At 35.7% G+C, this 19,685-nt stretch overlaps 1 long non-coding RNA gene across 1 annotated transcript; it reads left to right on the forward strand.

Annotated features, from left to right (window-relative positions):
• Positions 1-908: 908 nt before the first annotated feature.
• On the forward strand, positions 909-1,726 carry LOC145230627 (uncharacterized). The gene is made up of 3 exons (XR_013860706.1): positions 909-1,069; positions 1,215-1,235; positions 1,629-1,726. It is a non-coding gene; the product is annotated as an uncharacterized LOC145230627 (long non-coding RNA).
• The last annotated feature ends 17,959 nt before the right edge of the window (positions 1,727-19,685 follow it).

Genomic DNA, 19,685 nt, shown 5'->3' on the forward strand with positions numbered 1-19,685 from the left:
TTGGGGGAAAAAATTGCACTTTTGGAGTTAGAATAATATTTTGTGTTTTAATTTGCCGAAGTTGTTTAAAAACTTTATTAGTGAAGTTTTCTGAATCTAATTAACGTGACGCAATAATTCATGAGTTTGGCAAATATGATTTCAGTGTTTAGTTATGACGTAAAATTTTTCCAGAAGTTTCCAGTGCCGAAATTGAGCTACTGCTTGCTATGTCCGATTTTGTTTTGTGCCAATAAATGGGTAATCAATTCTTTTTTTTGAAAAAAATGATCGCGTGATGACGTTTTGCCGAATGCAAACTCAAATAAAGAAGTACCGTTTCATTGGCCTAAGAACGATAGTAGTGCGTCTTTTTGCTGCAAAAGTGATTTGCAAGTTAAACTTTTACGCCTCGATGGAATAGCAAGTTCAGGAGTTCGTTAATATGCATTTATTTTCGAAAGATATTGAGCGCGAAACATATTTATTGAACAACTGTGAAAATAAACATTGCGTCATCAGCGATCAGCTGTTTGTAAACAGACGTGGCGAAAATTTTTATCTTAAAAATTGAGACTGTTTTTGGTCATTTTGTCGCAAAATTATGAAGATCAAAGACAAAATCGTTTGGTAACTCGTTTTTGGAATAATATTCTAAAAGTTTGAGTTTCAATTTAACTTGGAAACATTGTCTGCCGATGACTCAGTTTTTCAGTTTACTAAGAAAAAACTTTGATTTCACTTCTAAATGTCTTTTTGTATTTTTATTACAGGCGTGCAAAGTCGCCAAAGGACACATACTTACAGACATTTGAATCATACCTTGGATTTACTGACAGATTCTTTTCTTCCTGATTTCACACCTACTTTTCTACGGTATTTGGTTTTGCTCAATGAGGACATTAAAAAAGCAAAGGTTTTAGGTATCAACTTTTTTGTAAATGATCAATTACCATGATAGTGAGTTTTTTGTCATCATGAAATGTTTTTCATAGGGGTGATAGACTAGAACAGTGCTCTTCAATCTTTTTTGGTGTGGTGAACCCTTGAAGTTGTTGTGACGAACTCATGCACCCTGTTTACTTAAAAGGTAAACTGAGATAAAAAGCGATATGAAAAATTGTTATGCATATCATTTTGTCAAATAACTCCAAGCATATGTTCGCAAATTTTCTATGAAACATTGGCGGAAAAATCATCACTCGATATCCAAACATCACCCGAATGTAACACAGACACTATCAAACTGGACACAGGTATAAACCATGGAAAAAGTTTACCTTGGTGTTGTACATGAGTTGAAATCTACATCTTTTTTCTAATATCTTGTAAGTCAAATATTAATGGTTCATTAAAAGTTTGTGATGCACCCTTGTATACCTTTTCGTACTGGTGCACCCCATGCATGTTTTGGTGCACCTTGCACACCGGTTGAAGAGCATTGGACTAGAATGGTGTACATAATTTGTTGCCTATAACTATCCTGCATTGCTGTGCTGTTTATGTTTGGCCCGGAAACAAATTTTCATGGTCAAGTGTAGCTGACACTTGCCTCACAATATTCTTGAGAACTATATGCTTGGTAAAGCCACCTGTGCATTTTAAACTTTGATTTCACTTCTAAATGTCTGTTTGTATTCTTATTACAGGTGTGCAAAGTCGCCAAAGGACACATACATACAGACATTTGAATCATAGCTTGGATTTACTGACAGATTCTTTTCTTCGTGAATGCACCCCTACATTTATACGGTATTTGGTTTTGCTCTATAAGGACATTAAAAAAGCAATGGTTTTAGGTATCAACTTTTTTGCAAATGATCAATTACCATGATAGTGAGTTTTTTGTCATCATTAAATCTTTTTCACCAGGGGTGATAGAGTAGATTAGGCATACATAATTTGTTGTTTATAACTAGCCTGCATTGCTGTGCTGTTTATGTTTGGCCCGGAAACAAATTTTCATGGTCAAGTGTAGCTGACACTTGCCACAAAATATTGTTGAGAACTTTAAGCTTGGTAAAGCCACATGTGCATTTTAAACTTTGATTTCACTTCTAAATGTCTTTTTGTATTCTTATTGCAGGCGTGCAAAGTCGCCAAAGGACGCATACATACAGACATTTGAATCATAGCTTGGATTTACTGACAGATTCTTTTCTTCGTGAATGCACCCCTACATTTATACGGTATTTGGTTTTGCTCTATAAGGACATTAAAAAAGCAATGGTTTTAGGTATCAACTTTTTTGCAAATGATCAATTACCATGATAGTGAGTTTTTTGTCATCATTAAATCTTTTTCACCAGGGGTGATAGAGTAGAATAGGCATACATAATTTGTTGTTTATAACTAGCCTGCATTGCTGTGCTGTTTATGTTTGGCCCGGAAACAAATTTTCATGGTCAAGTGTAGCTGACACTTGCCACAAAATATTGTTGAGAACTTTAAGCTTGGTAAAGCCACATGTGCATTTTAAACTTTGATTTCACTTCTAAATGTCTTTTTGTATTCTTATTGCAGGCGTGCAAAGGACGCATACATACAGACATTTGAATCATAGCTTGGATTTACTGACAGATTCTTTTCTTCGTGAATGCACCCCTACATTTATACGGTATTTGGTTTTGCTCTATAAGGACATCAAAAAAAGCAATGGTTTTAGGTATCAACTTTTTTGCAAATGATCAATTACCATGATAGTGAGTTTTTTGTCATCATGAAATCTTTTTCACCAGGGGTGATAGACTAGAATGGCATACCGTATTTTACGGACCATCAAGCGCACCCGATTATAAGGCGCACTGTCAATAAATTGCTTTGATTAGTTTTTTGTTCATACATAAGGCGCACCGGGCTATAGAACGCAACGTATTTTAAGGAGTATGGGTTACCGTATAAAGCTCATTAAACAAAGCAATAAAGCACTACTTGGTCCATACATTAGGCGCACCGGCTTATAAGGCGCACGATCAATTTATGAGGAAAAAAAATGATTTAAGTTGCGCCTTATGGTCCGTAAAATACGGTACATAATTTTGTTGTTTATATCTAGCCTGCATTGCTGTGCTGTTTATGTTTGGCCCGGAAACAAATTTTCATGGTCAAGTGTAGCTGACACTTGCCACAAAATATTGTTGAGAACTATAAGCTTGGTAAAGCCACATGTGCATTTTAAGCTTTGATTTCACTTCTAAATGTCTTTTTGTATTCTTATTACAGGCGTGCAAAGTCGCCAAAGGACACATACATACCGACATTTGAATCATAGCTTGGATTTACTGACAGATTCTTTCCTTCGTGAATGCACCCCTACATTTATACGGTATTTGGTTTTGCTCTATAAGGACATTAAAAAAGCAATGGTTTTAGGTATCAACTTTTTTGCAAATGGTCAATTACCATGATAGTGGGTTTTTTGTCATCGTGACATCTTTTTAACCAGGGGTGATAGACTAGAATGGCATACATAATTTTGTTGTTTATAACTAGCCTGCATTGCTGTGCTGTTTATGTTTGGCCCGGAAACAAATTTTCATGGTCAAGTGTAGCTGACACTTGCCACAAAATATTCTTGAGAACTATAAGCTTGGTAAAGCCACATGTGCATTTTAAACTTTGATTTCACTTCTAAATGTCTTTTTGTATTCTTATTGCAGGCGTGCAAAGTAGCCGAAGGATACATATGCTAAACCCATGGGTTCCGCATCTTTTTCTTCGCTGTAAGTTTTTAAAGCTGTGTAATTGAAACCCGTCAAAAAACATACTTTCAGATTTGCACTCTTTAAGCCACATGTGAGTATAGTACTGGGATTGTGTCTTTCCGTTTTTCATTTCTGGGTTAATGTGTTGGTCTCAGAAGGTAACATTTGATAAGACATCTTACATTCAAATTCCAGCCGTTATTTTTATGTTTTGATTCAAACAGGCTAACTTATGTGGATACAAACCCCTATCCTTTCAGCACCAATTATTGTTTCTACTTTGTATTTGTAGCCTAATTGCTGTATATGTTCATTAGTGTGTCCCTTGATTTTGCAAACCTGCCTGCTTGAAAACATTTGACATTGCATCGCTTCAGACAGTTAGGTTGCTGAAATAGTTTTAATAGAAGGTGTGTTTTGTAGAAGGCATGCTTCCAGTAAATGAAATGTCATTTTTTAGTCGATACTATTTTGTATGTTTTCGCTTGTGTTCAAAATCTGTTGCATGTTTTTGGCGTGAATAAAGTTTTCTTCTAGATTGATCAGTGTTGTTTTGCATTTTGTAAAGTATCTCTTGATTATGTTTGCGTTGTTTCTTGAGAAGGCAGGTAGAGATTGATTTAAACATAGAATAAAAGGAGTCCATAAAATCACATGTAACCGTTGAGATTTGTCAAAAATGTTTGTTTACAAGCTTTTTGTGGAAATTTGGTCACGCACTAATGACAATGTCATGAAAAGTGATACCATAAAAAAATACTTTGTTATCAATTGCGGCATGAATTTGGGGGAAAAAATTGCACTTTTGGAGTTAGAATAATATTTTGTGTTTTAATTTGCCGAAGTTGTTTAAAAACTTTATTAGTGAAGTTTTCTGAATCTAATTAACGTGACGCAATAATTCATGAGTTTGGCAAATATGATTTCAGTGTTTAGTTATGACGTAAAATTTTTCCAGAAGTTTCCAGTGCCGAAATTGAGCTACTGCTTGCTATGTCCGATTTTGTTTTGTGCCAATAAATGGGTAATAAATTCTTTTTTTTTGAAAAAATTGATCGCGTGATGACGTTTTGCCGAATGCAAACTCAAATAAAGAAGTACCGTTTCATTGGCCTAAGAACGATGTTAGTGCGTCTTTTTGCTGCAAAAGTGATTTGCAAGTTAAACTTTTACGCCTCGATGGAATAGCAAGTTCAGGAGTTCGTTAATATGCATTTATTTTCGAAAGATATTGAGCGCGAAACATATTTATTGAACAACTGTGAAAATAAACATTGCATCATCAGCGATCAGCTGTTTGTAAACAGACGTGGCGAAAATTTTTATCTTAAAAATTGAGACTGTTTTTGGTCGTTTTGTCGCAAAATTATGAAGATCAAAGACAAAATCGTTTGGTAACTCGTTTTTGGAATAATATTCTAAAAGTTTGAGTTTCAATTTAACTTGGAAACATTGTCTGCCGATGACTCAGTTTTTCAGTTTACTAAGAAAAAACTTTGATTTCACTTCTAAATGTCTTTTTGTATTTTTATTACAGGCGTGCAAAGTCGCCAAAGGACACATACATACAGACATTTGAATCATAGCTTGGATTTACTGACAGATTCTTTTCTTCGTGAATGCACCCCTACATTTATACGGTATTTGGTTTTGCTCTATAAGGACATTAAAAAAGCAATGGTTTTAGGTATCAACTTTTTTGCAAATGATCAATTACCATGATATTTGGTTTTTTGTCATCATAAAATCTTTTTCACCAGGGGTGATAGACTAGAATGGCATACATAATTTTGTTGTTTATAACTAGCCTGCATTGCTGTGCTATTTATGTTTGGCCCGGAAACAAATTTTCATGGTCAAGTGTAGCTGACACTTACCACAAAATATTGTTGAGAACTATAAGCTTGGTAAAGCCACATGTGCATTTTAAACTTTGATTTCACTTCTAAATGTCTTTTTGTATTCTTATTGCAGGCGTGCAAAATATCCAAAGGACACATTATGTGTGTCACACATACATACCGGCATTTGAATCATGGCTGGATTTACTGACAGATTCTTTTCTTCGTGATTTCACACCTACTTTTCTACGGTATTTGGTTTTGCTCAATGAGGACATTAAATAAGCAAAGGTTTTAGGTATCAACTTTTTTGTAAATGATCAATTACCATGATAGTGAGTTTTTTGTCATCATTAAATCTTTTTCACCAGGGGTGACAGAGTAGATAGGCATACGTAATTTGTTGTTTATAACTAGCCTGCATTGCTGTGCTGTTTATGTTTGGCCCGGAAACAAATTTTCATGGTCAAGTGTAGCTGACACTTGCCACAAAATATTGTTGAGAACTTTAAGCTTGGTAAAGCCACACGTGCATTTTAAACTTTGATTTCACTTCTAAATGTCTTTTTGTATTCTTATTGCAGGCGTGCAAAATAGCCAAAGGACACATTATGTGTGTCACACATACATACCGGCATTTGAATCATAGCTTGGATTTACTGACAGATTATTTTCTTCGTGATTTCACACCTACTTTTCTACGGTATTTGGTTTTGCTCAATGAGGACATTAAAAAAGCAAAGGTTTTAGGTATCAACTTTTTTGTAAATGATCAATTACCATGATAGTGAGTTTTTTGTCATCATGAAATGTTTTTCATAGGGGTGATAGACTAGAACAGTGCTCTTCAATCTTTTTTGGTGTGGTGAACCCTTGAAGTTGTTGTGACGAACTCATGCACCCTGTTTAATTAAAAGGTAAACTGAGATAAAAAGCGATATGAAAAATTGTTATGCATATCATTTTGTCAAATAACTCCAAGCATATGTTCGCAAATTTTCTATGAAACATTGGCGAAAAAATCATCACTCGATATCCAAACATCACCCGAATGTAACACAGACATTATCAAACTGGACACAGGTATAAACCATGGAAAAAGTTTACCTTGGTGTTGTACATGAGTTGAAATCTACATCTTTTTTCTAATATCTTGTAAGTCAAATATTAATGGTTCATTAAAAGTTTGTGATGCACCCTTGTATACCTTTTCGTACTGGTGCACCCCATGCATGTTTTGGTGCACCTTGCACACCGGTTGAAGAGCATTGGACTAGAATGGTGTACATAATTTGTTGCCTATAACTATCCTGCATTGCTGTGCTGTTTATGTTTGGCCCGGAAACAAATTTTCATGGTCAAGTGTAGCTGACACTTGCCTCACAATATTCTTGAGAACTATATGCTTGGTAAAGCCACCTGTGCATTTTAAACTTTGATTTCACTTCTAAATGTCTGTTTGTATTCTTATTACAGGTGTGCAAAGTCGCCAAAGGACACATACATACAGACATTTGAATCATAGCTTGGATTTACTGACAGATTCTTTTCTTCGTGAATGCACCCCTACATTTATACGGTATTTGGTTTTGCTCTATAAGGACATTAAAAAAGCAATGGTTTTAGGTATCAACTTTTTTGCAAATGATCAATTACCATGATAGTGAGTTTTTTGTCATCATGAAATCTTTTTCACCAGGGGTGATAGAGTAGAATAGGCATACATAATTTGTTGTTTATAACTAGCCTGCATTGCTGTGCTGTTTATGTTTGGCCCGGAAACAAATTTTCATGGTCAAGTGTAGCTGACACTTGCCACAAAATATTGTTGAGAACTTTAAGCTTGGTAAAGCCACATGTGCATTTTAAACTTTGATTTCACTTCTAAATGTCTTTTTGTATTCTTATTGCAGGCGTGCAAAGTCGCCAAAGGACGCATACATACAGACATTTGAATCATAGCTTGGATTTACTGATAGATTCTTTTCTTCGTGAATGCACCCCTACATTTATACGGTATTTGGTTTTGCTCTATAAGGACATTAAAAAAGCAATGGTTTTAGGTATCAACTTTTTTGCAAATGATCAATTACCATGATAGTGAGTTTTTTGTCATCATGAAATCTTTTTCACCAGGGGTGATAGAGTAGAATAGGCATACGTAATTTGTTGTTTATAACTAGCCTGCATTGCTGTGCTGTTTATGTTTGGCCCGGAAACAAATTTTCATGGTCAAGTGTAGCTGACACTTGCCACAAAATATTGTTGAGAACTTTAAGCTTGGTAAAGCCACATGTGCATTTTAAACTTTGATTTCACTTCTAAATGTCTTTTTGTATTCTTATTGCAGGCGTGCAAAGTCGCCAAAGGACGCATACATACAGACATTTGAATCATAGCTTGGATTTACTGACAGATTCTTTTCTTCGTGAATGCACCCCTACATTTATACGGTATTTGGTTTTGCTCTATAAGGACATCAAAAAAGCAATGGTTTTAGGTATCAACTTTTTTGCAAATGATCAATTACCATGATAGTGAGTTTTTTGTCATCATGAAATCTTTTTCACCAGGGGTGATAGACTAGAATGGCATACCGTATTTTACGGACCATCAAGCGCACCCGATTATAAGGCGCACTGTCAATAAATTGCTTTGATTAGTTTTTTGTTCATACATAAGGCGCACCGGGCTATAGAACGCAACGTATTTTAAGGAGTATGGGTTACCGTATAAAGCTCATTAAACAAAGCAATAAAGCACTACTTGGTCCATACATTAGGCGCACCGGCTTATAAGGCGCACGATCAATTTATGAGGAAAAAAAGTGATTTAAGTTGCGCCTTATGGTCCATAAAATACGGTACATAGTTTTGTTGTTTATATCTAGCCTGCATTGCTGTGCTGTTTATGTTTGGCCCGGAAACAAATTTTCATGGTCAAGTGTAGCTGACACTTGCCACAAAATATTGTTGAGAACTATAAGCTTGGTAAAGCCACATGTGCATTTTAAGCTTTGATTTCACTTCTAAATGTCTTTTTGTATTCTTATTACAGGCGTGCAAAGTCGCCAAAGGACACATACATACTGACATTTGAATCATAGCTTGGATTTACTGACAGATTCTTTCCTTCGTGAATGCACCCCTACATTTATACGGTATTTGGTTTTGCTCTATAAGGACATTAAAAAAGCAATGGTTTTAGGTATCAACTTTTTTGCAAATGATCAATTACCATGATAGTGAGTTTTTTGTCATCATTAAATCTTTTTCACCAGGGGTGATAGAGTAGAATAGGCATACATAATTTGTTGTTTATAACTAGCCTGCATTGCTGTGCTGTTTATGTTTGGCCCGGAAACAAATTTTCATGGTCAAGTGTAGCTGACACTTGCCACAAAATATTCTTGAGAACTTTAAGCTTGGTAAAGCCACATGTGCATTTTAAACTTTGATTTCACTTCTAAATGTCTTTTTGTATTCTTATTGCAGGCGTGCAAAGGACGCATACATACAGACATTTGAATCATAGCTTGGATTTACTGACAGATTCTTTTCTTCGTGAATGCACCCCTACATTTATACGGTATTTGGTTTTGCTCTATAAGGACATCAAAAAAAGCAATGGTTTTAGGTATCAACTTTTTTGCAAATGATCAATTACCATGATAGTGAGTTTTTTGTCATCATGAAATCTTTTTCACCAGGGGTGATAGACTAGAATGGCATACCGTATTTTACGGACCATCAAGCGCACCCGATTATAAGGCGCACTGTCAATAAATTGCTTTGATTAGTTTTTTGTTCATACATAAGGCGCACCGGGCTATAGAACGCAACGTATTTTAAGGAGTATGGGTTACCGTATAAAGCTCATTAAACAAAGCAATAAAGCACTACTTGGTCCATACATTAGGCGCACCGGCTTATAAGGCGCACGATCAATTTATGAGGAAAAAAAGTGATTTAAGTTGCGCCTTATGGTCCATAAAATACGGTACATAGTTTTGTTGTTTATATCTAGCCTGCATTGCTGTGCTGTTTATGTTTGGCCCGGAAACAAATTTTCATGGTCAAGTGTAGCTGACACTTGCCACAAAATATTGTTGAGAACTATAAGCTTGGTAAAGCCACATGTGCATTTTAAGCTTTGATTTCACTTCTAAATGTCTTTTTGTATTCTTATTACAGGCGTGCAAAGTCGCCAAAGGACACATACATACCGACATTTGAATCATAGCTTGGATTTACTGACAGATTCTTTCCTTCGTGAATGCACCCCTACATTTATACGGTATTTGGTTTTGCTCTATAAGGACATTAAAAAAGCAATGGTTTTAGGTATCAACTTTTTTGCAAATGATCAATTACCATGATAGTGAGTTTTTTGTCATCATTAAATCTTTTTCACCAGGGGTGATAGAGTAGAATAGGCATACATAATTTGTTGTTTATAACTAGCCTGCATTGCTGTGCTGTTTATGTTTGGCCCGGAAACAAATTTTCATGGTCAAGTGTAGCTGACACTTGCCACAAAATATTGTTGAGAACTTTAAGCTTGGTAAAGCCACATGTGCATTTTAAACTTTGATTTCACTTCTAAATGTCTTTTTGTATTCTTATTGCAGGCGTGCAAAGGACGCATACATACAGACATTTGAATCATAGCTTGGATTTACTGACAGATTCTTTTCTTCGTGAATGCACCCCTACATTTATACGGTATTTGGTTTTGCTCTATAAGGACATCAAAAAAAGCAATGGTTTTAGGTATCAACTTTTTTGCAAATGATCAATTACCATGATAGTGAGTTTTTTGTCATCATGAAATCTTTTTCACCAGGGGTGATAGACTAGAATGGCATACCGTATTTTACGGACCATCAAGCGCACCCGATTATAAGGCGCACTGTCAATAAATTGCTTTGATTAGTTTTTTGTTCATACATAAGGCGCACCGGGCTATAGAACGCAACGTATTTTAAGGAGTATGGGTTACCGTATAAAGCTCATTAAACAAAGCAATAAAGCACTACTTGGTCCATACATTAGGCGCACCGGCTTATAAGGCGCACGATCAATTTATGAGGAAAAAAAATGATTTAAGTTGCGCCTTATGGTCCGTAAAATACGGTACATAATTTTGTTGTTTATATCTAGCCTGCATTGCTGTGCTGTTTATGTTTGGCCCGGAAACAAATTTTCATGGTCAAGTGTAGCTGACACTTGCCACAAAATATTGTTGAGAACTATAAGCTTGGTAAAGCCACATGTGCATTTTAAGCTTTGATTTCACTTCTAAATGTCTTTTGTATTTTTATTACAGGCGTGCAAAGTCGCCAAAGGACACATACTTACAGACATTTGAATCATACCTTGGATTTACTGACAGATTCTTTTCTTCGTGAATGCACCCCTACATTTATACGGTATTTGGTTTTGCTCTATAAGGACATTAAAAAAGCAATGGTTTTAGGTATCAACTTTTTTGCAAATGATCAATTACCATGATATTTGGTTTTTTGTCATCATAAAATCGTTTTCACCAGGGGTGATAGACTAGAATGGCATACATAATTTTGTTGTTTATAACTAGCCTGCATTGCTGTGCTATTTATGTTTGGCCCGGAAACAAATTTTCATGGTCAAGTGTAGCTGACACTTGCCACAAAATGTTCTTGAGAACTATAAGCTTGGTAAAGCCACATGTGCATTTTAAACTTTGATTTCACTTCTAAATGTTTTTTTGTGTTCTTATTACAGACGTGCAAAATAGCCAAAGGACACATTATGTGTGTCACACATACATACCTGCATTTGAATCATAGCTGGATTTACTGACAGATTCTTTTCTTCGTGATTTCACACCTACTTTTCTACGGTATTTGGTTTTGCTCAATGAGGACATTAAAAAAGCAAAGGTTTTAGGTATCAACTTTTTTGTAAATGATCAATTACCATGATAGTGAGTTTTTTGTCATCATGAAATGTTTTTCATAGGGGTGATAGACTAGAACAGTGCTCTTCAATCTTTTTTGGTGTGGTGAACCCTTGAAGTTGTTGTGACGAACTCATGCACCCTGTTTACTTAAAAGGTAAACTGAGATAAAAAGCGATATGAAAAATTGTTATGCATATCATTTTGTCAAATAACTCCAAGCATATGTTCGCAAATTTTCTATGAAACATTGGCGAAAAAATCATCACTCGATATCCAAACATCACCCGAATGTAACACAGACACTATCAAACTGGACACAGGTATAAACCATGGAAAAAGTTTACCTTGGTGTTGTACATGAGTTGAAACCTACATCTTTTTTCTAATATCTTGTAAGTCAAATATTAATGGTTCATTAAAAGTTTGTGATGCACCCTTGTATACCTTTTCGTACTGGTGCACCTTGCACACCGGTTGAAGAGCATTGGACTAGAATGGTGTACATAATTTGTTGCCTATAACTATCCTGCATTGCTGTGCTGTTTATGTTTGGCCCGGAAACAAATTTTCATGGTCAAGTGTAGCTGACACTTGCCTCACAATATTCTTGAGAACTATATGCTTGGTAAAGCCACATGTGCATTTTTAACTTTGATTTCACTTCTAAATGTATGTTTGTATTCTTATTACAGGTGTGCAAAGTCGCCAAAGGACACATACATACAGACATTTGAATCATAGCTTGGATTTACTGACAGATTCTTTTCTTCGTGAATGCACCCCTACATTTATACGGTATTTGGTTTTGCTCTATAAGGACATTAAAAAAGCAATGGTTTTAGGTATCAACTTTTTTGCAAATGATCAATTACCATGATAGTGAGTTTTTTGTCATCATTAAATCTTTTTCACCAGGGGTGATAGAGTAGAATAGGCATACATAATTTGTTGTTTATAACTAGCCTGCATTGCTGTGCTGTTTATGTTTGGCCCGGAAACAAATTTTCATGGTCAAGTGTAGCTGACACTTGCCACAAAATATTGTTGAGAACTTTAAGCTTGGTAAAGCCACATGTGCATTTTAAACTTTGATTTCACTTCTAAATGTCTTTTTGTATTCTTATTGCAGGCGTGCAAAGTCGCCAAAGGACGCATACATACAGACATTTGAATCATAGCTTGGATTTACTGACAGATTCTTTTCTTCGTGAATGCACCCCTACATTTATACGGTATTTGGTTTTGCTCTATAAGGACATCAAAAAAGCAATGGTTTTAGGTATCAACTTTTTTGCAAATGATCAATTACCATGATAGTGAGTTTTTTGTCATCATGAAATCTTTTTCACCAGGGGTGATAGACTAGAATGGCATACCGTATTTTACGGACCATCAAGCGCACCCGATTATAAGGCGCACTGTCAATAAATTGCTTTGATTAGTTTTTTGTTCATACATAAGGCGCACCGGGCTATAGAACGCAACGTATTTTAAGGAGTATGGGTTACCGTATCAAGCTCATTAAACAAAGCAATAAAGCACTACTTGGTCCATACATTAGGCGCACCGGCTTATAAGGCGCACGATCAATTTATGAGGAAAAAAAATGATTTAAGTTGCGCCTTATGGTCCGTAAAATACGGTACATAATTTTGTTGTTTATATCTAGCCTGCATTGCTGTGCTGTTTATGTTTGGCCCGGAAACAAATTTTCATGGTCAAGTGTAGCTGACACTTGCCACAAAATATTGTTGAGAACTATAAGCTTGGTAAAGCCACATGTGCATTTTAAGCTTTGATTTCACTTCTAAATGTCTTTTTGTATTCTTATTACAGGCGTGCAAAGTCGCCAAAGGACACATACATACAGACAGACATTTGAATCATAGCTTGGATTTACTGACAGATTCTTTCCTTCGTGAATGCACCCCTACATTTATACGGTATTTGGTTTTGCTCTATAAGGACATTAAAAAAGCAATGGTTTTAGGTATCAACTTTTTTGCAAATGATCAATTACCATGATAGTGAGTTTTTTGTCATCATTAAATCTTTTTCACCAGGGGTGATAGAGTAGAATAGGCATACATAATTTGTTGTTTATAACTAGCCTGCATTGCTGTGCTGTTTATGTTTGGCCCGGAAACAAATTTTCATGGTCAAGTGTAGCTGACACTTGCCACAAAATATTGTTGAGAACTTTAAGCTTGGTAAAGCCACATGTGCATTTTAAACTTTGATTTCACTTCTAAATGTCTTTTTGTATTCTTATTGCAGGCGTGCAAAGGACGCATACATACAGACATTTGAATCATAGCTTGGATTTACTGACAGATTCTTTTCTTCGTGAATGCACCCCTACATTTATACGGTATTTGGTTTTGCTCTATAAGGACATCAAAAAAAGCAATGGTTTTAGGTATCAACTTTTTTGCAAATGATCAATTACCATGATAGTGAGTTTTTTGTCATCATGAAATCTTTTTCACCAGGGGTGATAGACTAGAATGGCATACCGTATTTTACGGACCATCAAGCGCACCCGATTATAAGGCGCACTGTCAATAAATTGCTTTGATTAGTTTTTTGTTCATACATAAGGCGCACCGGGCTATAGAACGCAACGTATTTTAAGGAGTATGGGTTACCGTATAAAGCTCATTAAACAAAGCAATAAAGCACTACTTGGTCCATACATTAGGCGCACCGGCTTATAAGGCGCACGATCAATTTATGAGGAAAAAAAATGATTTAAGTTGCGCCTTATGGTCCGTAAAATACGGTACATAATTTTGTTGTTTATATCTAGCCTGCATTGCTGTGCTGTTTATGTTTGGCCCGGAAACAAATTTTCATGGTCAAGTGTAGCTGACACTTGCCACAAAATATTGTTGAGAACTATAAGCTTGGTAAAGCCACATGTGCATTTTAAGCTTTGATTTCACTTCTAAATGTCTTTTTGTATTCTTATTACAGGCTTGCAAAGTCGCCAAGGGACACATACATACCGACATTTGAATCATAGCTTGGATTTACTGACAGATTCTTTCCTTCGTGAATGCACCCCTACATTTATACGGTATTTGGTTTTGCTCTATAGGGACATTAAAAAAGCAATGGTTTTAGGTATCAACTTTTTTGCAAATGGTCAATTACCATGATAGTGGGTTTTTTGTCATCGTGACATCTTTTTAACCAGGGGTGATAGACTAGAATGGCATACATAATTTTGTTGTTTATAACTAGCCTGCATTGCTGTGCTGTTTATGTTTGGCCCGGAAACAAATTTTCATGGTCAAGTGTAGCTGACACTTGCCACAAAATATTCTTGAGAACTATAAGCTTGGTAAAGCCACATGTGCATTTTAAGCTTTGATTTCACTTCTAAATGTCTTTTTGTAGTCTTATTACAGGCGTGCAAAGTCGCCAAAGGACACATACATACCGACATTTGAATCATAGCTTGGATTTACTGACAGATTCTTTCCTTCGTGAATGCACCCCTACATTTATACGGTATTTGGTTTTGCTCTATAAGGACATTAAAAAAGCAATGGTTTTAGGTATCAACTTTTTTGTAAATGATCAATTACCATGATAGTGAGTTTTTTGTCATCATTAAATCTTTTTCACCAGGGGTGACAGAGTAGATAGGCATACGTAATTTGTTGTTTATAACTAGCCTGCATTGCTGTGCTGTTTATGTTTGGCCCGGAAACAAATTTTCATGGTCAAGTGTAGCTGACACTTGCCACAAAATATTGTTGAGAACTTTAAGCTTGGTAAAGCCACACGTGCATTTTAAACTTTGATTTCACTTCTAAATGTCTTTTTGTATTCTTATTGCAGGCGTGCAAAATAGCCAAAGGACACATTATGTGTGTCACACATACATACCGGCATTTGAATCATAGCTTGGATTTACTGACAGATTATTTTCTTCGTGATTTCACACCTACTTTTCTACGGTATTTGGTTTTGCTCAATGAGGACATTAAAAAAGCAAAGGTTTTAGGTATCAACTTTTTTGTAAATGATCAATTACCATGATAGTGAGTTTTTTGTCATCATGAAATGTTTTTCATAGGGGTGATAGACTAGAACAGTGCTCTTCAATCTTTTTTGGTGTGGTGAACCCTTGAAGTTGTTGTGACGAACTCATGCACCCTGTTTAATTAAAAGGTAAACTGAGATAAAAAGCGATATGAAAAATTGTTATGCATATCATTTTGTCAAATAACTCCAAGCATATGTTCGCAAATTTTCTATGAAACATTGGCGAAAAAATCATCACTCGATATCCAAACATCACCCGAATGTAACACAGACACTATCAAACTGGACACAGGTATAAACCATGGAAAAAGTTTACCTTGGTGTTGTACATGAGTTGAAATCTACATCTTTTTTCTAATATCTTGTAAGTCAAATATTAATGGTTCATTAAAAGTTTGTGATGCACCCTTGTATACCTTTTCGTACTGGTGCACCCCATGCATGTTTTGGTGCACCTTGCACACCGGTTGAAGAGCATTGGACTAGAATGGTGTACATAATTTGTTGCCTATAACTATCCTGCATTGCTGTGCTGTTTATGTTTGGCCCGGAAACAAATTTTCATGGTCAAGTGTAGCTGACACTTGCCTCACAATATTCTTGAGAACTATATGCTTGGTAAAGCCACCTGTGCATTTTAAACTTTGATTTCACTTCTAAATGTCTGTTTGTATTCTTATTACAGGTGTGCAAAGTCGCCAAAGGACACATACATACAGACATTTGAATCATAGCTTGGATTTACTGACAGATTCTTTTCTTCGTGAATGCACCCCTACATTTATACGGTATTTGGTTTTGCTCTATAAGGACATTAAAAAAGCAATGGTTTTAGGTATCAACTTTTTTGCAAATGATCAATTACCATGATAGTGAGTTTTTTGTCATCATGAAATCTTTTTCACCAGGGGTGATAGAGTAGAATAGGCATACATAATTTGTTGTTTATAACTAGCCTGCATTGCTGTGCTGTTTATGTTTGGCCCGGAAACAAATTTTCATGGTCAAGTGTAGCTGACACTTGCCACAAAATATTGTTGAGAACTTTAAGCTTGGTAAAGCCACATGTGCATTTTAAACTTTGATTTCACTTCTAAATGTCTTTTTGTATTCTTATTGCAGGCGTGCAAAGTCGCCAAAGGACGCATACATACAGACATTTGAATCATAGCTTGGATTTACTGATAGATTCTTTTCTTCGTGAATGCACCCCTACATTTATACGGTATTTGGTTTTGCTCTATAAGGACATTAAAAAAGCAATGGTTTTAGGTATCAACTTTTTTGCAAATGATCAATTACCATGATAGTGAGTTTTTTGTCATCATGAAATCTTTTTCACCAGGGGTGATAGAGTAGAATAGGCATACATAATTTGTTGTTTATAACTAGCCTGCATTGCTGTGCTGTTTATGTTTGGCCCGGAAACAAATTTTCATGGTCAAGTGTAGCTGACACTTGCCACAAAATATTGTTGAGAACTTTAAGCTTGGTAAAGCCACATGTGCATTTTAAACTTTGATTTCACTTCTAAATGTCTTTTTGTATTCTTATTGCAGGCGTGCAAAGTCGCCAAAGGACGCATACATACAGACATTTGAATCATAGCTTGGATTTACTGACAGATTCTTTTCTTCGTGAATGCACCCCTACATTTATACGGTATATATTTGGTTTTGCTCTATAAGGACATCAAAAAAAGCAATGGTTTTAGGTATCAACTTTTTTGCAAATGATCAATTACCATGATAGTGAGTTTTTTGTCATCATGAAATCTTTTTCACCAGGGGTGATAGACTAGAATGGCATACCGTATTTTACGGACCATCAAGCGCACCCGATTATAAGGCGCACTGTCAATAAATTGCTTTGATTAGTTTTTTGTTCATACATAAGGCGCACCGGGCTATAGAACGCAACGTATTTTAAGGAGTATGGGTTACCGTATAAAGCTCATTAAACAAAGCAATAAAGCACTACTTGGTCCATACATTAGGCGCACCGGCTTATAAGGCGCACGATCAATTTATGAGGAAAAAAAATGATTTAAGTTGCGCCTTATGGTCCGTAAAATACGGTACATAATTTTGTTGTTTATATCTAGCCTGCATTGCTGTGCTGTTTATGTTTGGCCCGGAAACAAATTTTCATGGTCAAGTGTAGCTGACACTTGCCACAAAATATTGTTGAGAACTATAAGCTTGGTAAAGCCACATGTGCATTTTAAGCTTTGATTTCACTTCTAAATGTCTTTTTGTATTCTTATTACAGGCGTGCAAAGTCGCCAAAGGACACATACATACCGACATTTGAATCATAGCTTGGATTTACTGACAGATTCTTTCCTTCGTGAATGCACCCCTACATTTATACGGTATTTGGTTTTGCTCTATAAGGACATCAAAAAAAGCAATGGTTTTAGGTATCAACTTTTTTGCAAATGATCAATTACCATGATAGTGAGTTTTTTGTCATCATTAAATCTTTTTCACCAGGGGTGATAGAGTAGAATAGGCATACATAATTTGTTGTTTATAACTAGCCTGCATTGCTGTGCTGTTTATGTTTGGCCCGGAAACAAATTTTCATGGTCAAGTGTAGCTGACACTTGCCACAAAATATTGTTGAGAACTTTAAGCTTGGTAAAGCCACATGTGCATTTTAAACTTTGATTTCACTTCTAAATGTCTTTTTGTTTTCTTATTGCAGGCGTGCAAAGGACGCATACATACAGACATTTGAATCATAGCTTGGATTTACTGACAGATTCTTTTCTTCGTGAATGCACCCCTACATTTATACGGTATTTGGTTTTGCTCTATAAGGACATCAAAAAAAGCAATGGTTTTAGGTATCAACTTTTTTGCAAATGATCAATTACCATGATAGTGAGTTTTTTGTCATCATGAAATCTTTTTCACCAGGGGTGATAGACTAGAATGGCATACCGTATTTTACGGACCATCAAGCGCACCCGATTATAAGGCGCACTGTCAATAAATTGCTTTGATTAGTTTTTTGTTCATACATAAGGCGCACCGGGCTATAGAACGCAACGTATTTTAAGGAGTATGGGTTACCGTATAAAGCTCATTAAACAAAGCAATAAAGCACTACTTGGTCCATACATTAGGCGCACCGGCTTATAAGGCGCACGATCAATTTATGAGGAAAAAAAGTGATTTAAGTTGCGCCTTATGGTCCATAAAATACGGTACATAGTTTTGTTGTTTATATCTAGCCTGCATTGCTGTGCTGTTTATGTTTGGCCCGGAAACAAATTTTCATGGTCAAGTGTAGCTGACACTTGCCACAAAATATTGTTGAGAACTATAAGCTTGGTAAAGCCACATGTGCATTTTAAGCTTTGATTTCACTTCTAAATGTCTTTTTGTATTCTTATTACAGGCGTGCAAAGTCGCCAAAGGACACATACATACTGACATTTGAATCATAGCTTGGATTTACTGACAGATTCTTTCCTTCGTGAATGCACCCCTACATTTATACGGTATTTGGTTTTGCTCTATAAGGACATTAAAAAAGCAATGGTTTTAGGTATCAACTTTTTTGCAAATGATCAATTACCATGATAGTGAGTTTTTTGTCATCATTAAATCTTTTTCACCAGGGGTGATAGAGTAGAATAGGCATACATAATTTGTTGTTTATAACTAGCCTGCATTGCTGTGCTGTTTATGTTTGGCCCGGAAACAAATTTTCATGGTCAAGTGTAGCTGACACTTGCCACAAAATATTCTTGAGAACTTTAAGCTTGGTAAAGCCACATGTGCATTTTAAACTTTGATTTCACTTCTAAATGTCTTTTTGTATTCTTATTGCAGGCGTGCAAAGGACGCATACATACAGACATTTGAATCATAGCTTGGATTTACTGACAGATTCTTTTCTTCGTGAATGCACCCCTACATTTATACGGTATTTGGTTTTGCTCTATAAGGACATCAAAAAAAGCAATGGTTTTAGGTATCAACTTTTTTGCAAATGATCAATTACCATGATAGTGAGTTTTTTGTCATCATGAAATCTTTTTCACCAGGGGTGATAGACTAGAATGGCATACCGTATTTTACGGACCATCAAGCGCACCCGATTATAAGGCGCACTGTCAATAAATTGCTTTGATTAGTTTTTTGTTCAT

This window comes from Phallusia mammillata, chromosome 5, assembly GCF_965637545.1.
Source record: "Phallusia mammillata chromosome 5, kaPhaMamm4.hap1.1, whole genome shotgun sequence".
Classification (NCBI taxonomy): Eukaryota; Metazoa; Chordata; class Ascidiacea; order Phlebobranchia; family Ascidiidae; genus Phallusia; species Phallusia mammillata.